Source organism: Vicia villosa, unplaced genomic scaffold, assembly GCF_029867415.1.
Source record: "Vicia villosa cultivar HV-30 ecotype Madison, WI unplaced genomic scaffold, Vvil1.0 ctg.000146F_1_1, whole genome shotgun sequence".
Classification (NCBI taxonomy): domain Eukaryota; kingdom Viridiplantae; phylum Streptophyta; class Magnoliopsida; order Fabales; family Fabaceae; genus Vicia; species Vicia villosa.
The window spans coordinates 341701-345846 of record NW_026705038.1 but is presented as its reverse complement, the minus strand read 5'-3'; positions in this window follow the sequence as shown (position 1 = coordinate 345846).

The window sequence follows — 4146 nt, the reverse complement described above, 5'->3', positions numbered from 1 at the left end:
AACACTTAAACCATATAGAACTTGCAGTTCTTGTTAGTGAATGCAACTGATTAAACCAAATCATTTATCACAGTATTTCTCCCCCTTTTTTGTCATATCATCAAAAAATAGAAAAGATTCAGATGAATAAAACAGAACACATGGAGGAAGAAGATGATTTCATTAAGGTTCAACCAATGGGTATAAAAGTACAGGATGAAAAGATCAGATGCACAGAAACAAAACAGATGCAAAGAAAAGAAAGAAACAACATAGACACAATCTAAGATGGCCCTAGTCTTGACAAGATCTTGGCCAGCATTTCTTTAACATCGTTGTTGTGTCCTTCTTGCCTCTCAATGAAAGCATCATACTTCTCATTGAGTGAGCTTTGCTCATCCTGTCTCCTCTGAATCGCTTCTAGAGTCCTTGCAAGACGAGAAGGTTCATCAGAAGAAGCTTCACCGCTTTCAACCACAGGAATGACAACTTGATCTGCTGCTTCCATAGAAGTATCATTTGTTGGGATATCCTCAACAGGGTCTGATTTAGCAACATGATCTTCAGCATCTGCTTCTTGCATAGAAGCATCTCCATACTCTGCAGCAGGAATTTCCGAGTCTCCATTCTCTAGTGCCTGAAGAATGGCAGCTAAATTCCTGGGAGCAGAGGGACCTTCAACTTCTGGTGGGTCAACAACTTCTGGAATGACCAAGCTAGGGTCTTTCTCAGACGGATTTTCCCTCAGATAGTCGAAGAGAGTCTTGAAGTCTCCTAGCAGAACAGGATACTCAGGGATCCAGATAACCATGTCCCTGCATGGGTTTGCTTCCATTTCAGCAGCCAGTTTTAACTGTTCCATCTCATCCACAAAGGGCTTCTCCTCAGCAGCAACACAATTTCTGAGAGGATGGTAGTATATACCATTATCTTCCTCCAGAAGGTAACCAGGGTAACCAGGGGCAGCAGCAACTAGTCTTTTCTGAACTCCCATTGCTTCTACCTGAAAATCCTTGCGAAATCTTCTCCAGAGATTTCTTGTGGAAACATCATCCAGACCACTTAGGAATGCATCCTTCAGAAGGTCTAGACTGCTAATCACCTCATGTCTGAAGAGTTCCAGGTGTGTAGAAGGTTCAGGTTCAGGCGGATTGAAGGTGAATTTGTAGTCAGGATAGAGAAGACAGTAGGGTTGGGATTTTCTGGTAGGTACAGGATGGGATATAGAGGGTGGAGGTGCGGTGGTTGAGGAGGAGGGGATGTCTGAGAGAATGATTGAAGAGGTTGGAGTGTCAGATGGGATGGATTGAGGAGAGGGTGGAGTATTTGAAAAGGGAATTGGTGAGGGGAAATTATCAGAAGGAGTTGGTGGAAGAATGCTCAACGGTGTGGGGTTTAGAATGGGAGAGGAGAAGGATGATGGAGACGGATTTTGTAAAGTGAAGTTTACTTTTGGTCCAGAAGGAGGTGTTTGGGGAGAAGGTTTAGGGACAGAAAGAGGTGGAGTATAAACCCGCCTTGAAGATCTGGTTCTGTGTAGGGAGTCTCTGATTCTCTTGTTTCTGTATTCAGAAGATCCCACCTTGTCAGGATCATAGGTGACCCTTAACTTCTTGGCTCTTTCAGCCTCATCTTCTTCAGCTTTTCTTTTTAACCTCGCCTGTCGTTCCTTCTTATCCTTCTTCAGAATATCCTCTTTAGATGGTAGTACTCTGCCACGGATCCAAGCAGGATCAACATCTGATTGCTTCCTCACGCAATCTTCCAAGTAAAACTTGACAACTTGATCAAGCTCTTTATGAAACAGAGAGATGAACCCTTTAACAGCAATTCTTCTAGACAGAATGTCAGGAAAGCTTGTGCACATAACAGGTACATTCTTAATAACTTCCAGTCCGAACAGATCAACTCCATTGAAGATGGGACCTTGAGTTACTCCAAGAAAATGCGAGGCATTACTATTTCTGATGGAGTCCACCACTTTGCTTTCAATCAGAATGTCCGAAATCATTCTTCCGAAGGGAATGGTTGTTCTTGGAATATGAGGGTACTTCGCCCTTTCATCTTCTCTTGACTCAAAGATAGAGGTTTTCAGATTCTCAAATAGAATATGAGAGATGTTGATCTCTATCTTTTTGCCAATGCAGAAAAGAGTATACTTGTGAGTCGGACTGATGTAGGAGGAGCAGCGTATCTTTTTCCTATGGTGAAGAGAACCCAGAATAATCTCAGCCCATACTTTATAAAAAGGCTTTAGGTTGCCCGTAAAATGAGAATCAGTTCCAACAACCGTAGAGATTTGTTTTTCAACTAAAGTCCAGTCAACTGTATGGGGTTGAAACTCAGACCAACCTTCTTCATCATCAAGATTGTACAGCTTTCTGATGAGTTTCTCAGTGATAGTCACTTCATGCCCTAGCACGAATGAAATGATGGCAGTTGGGGTAACTGTTGCATGTACCCAAAACTCCTTTACAAGTTCAGGATAAATTGGACCAACCAATCTATCAAGATATTTAGACCATCCTTGCTCAAGGATTCTTGCATCACACTGAAAGCCATTTGCTTTAAGATTGATGACGTCCACAGCCGATTCACATAGAACTTCCAGTTCTTTCGTAGGTATTAAGCATGTTTTCAACGGAGCATCATTTTTGCTTAAACGGTTCTGTGTGGAAGTGATACTATTTTTAGAGATTGATGAACGAGAAGATGGATTCATTATGATAATGCTTTGAGATCAAATCAAGAACTAGGGTTTGCAACAAGGTGAATGCACAAAAGAGAGAAAGAGAGAAAAAAATGGGAATGAAGATGAAGCGGGTTATTTAAAAGATTTAAAAAGAAATCATTATGCATTTAATGAGAAATGACATTAGGAGAGAGAACGCAGTAAATGAAATGATTTAATACAGTTACCTAGGTCGGCGTCTTTTCAACTGCACGCTTTGTACAAACCGTACAGACACGTGTTCACCATCAGATAATAGATGACAGCTGTAACTATCAAAGAGATTTTACGCCTTCAAATTCTGATTACTGCTTCTGAATTGATCTAATTTCTCTTCTGGAAATACTCCTTCTGAAGTGTGCTGATAAAAATCTGAATGATCTTCTGATCCATTACTTCTGATGTACACAACTTCTGGAGGTACACTTCTTTGTTCTGCAGCTTCTGATAAGATACAACTGTATCTACAGAGATTCTCAAGCTCTTTGTTTCATCAGAAACAAGTTTATCATCAAAACAGATGTTTATAGATTTGTCCACAATCAATGTTTCAATGTTGTATATTCTGTAGCATTTAGAGCATTTAGAATAATCAAGAAAGAAACATCAAAGCCTTAGAGGCAAACATCATAGATGGTTCCAGGACTAATAAACTTTCTTTTCTGAATTCCTACAAACAAAGTTTCTTCAACAGATTTAAGAACCAGAACTTGAAAGACAATCTTTCTTCCCTTCAAGTGTTGAGACCAACTTGAATCCAGGTGACAAGTCATGTTGAATGTTGTCTTCTTTGTTATCAAGAGAATCTGCAAAAGAAATACTCTTTTTCTTTGGTACCCACATCTTCTTGGGTCCTTTCTTGTTAGATTTTCTCAAGTTCTGATTGAACTTGGGTTTAACATTATAAGCAATAGAAGGAACAGCATGATAATTCTTAATGTGAGTTTCATGATATTTCCTAGGATGTGTCACATGCTTCTTAGTGTGTGGTATGTGAAAACTTTGTGCATGTGAAGTGTGCCTAATATCATGAGAGTGGCCATACTTGAACTGATCATACAATGGCTTGTATGTGAGTTTCATTTCATCAACAGGTTCAAGTTTGTATGGGGTTTCACCCTCATAACCAATGCCAACTCTTTTGTTTCCAGACACAGCATATATCATAGAAGCTAGCTGACTTCTGCCAATACTTCTAGATAAGAACTTTCTGAAACTTAAATCATATTCTTTCAGAATATGGTTCAGACTAGGAGTGGATTTTTCTGAATCAGAAGGAGATCCAACATTATTGGATAATTTTAAAAGTTTTTCTTTTAATTCAGAATTCTCCAACTCAAGCTTCTTTGTTTCAAATTCAAATTGCTTTTTCAGCTTTTTGTATTTGAGACTAATCTGAGACTTGAGTTCCAGAAGTTCAGTTAGACCGGAAACTA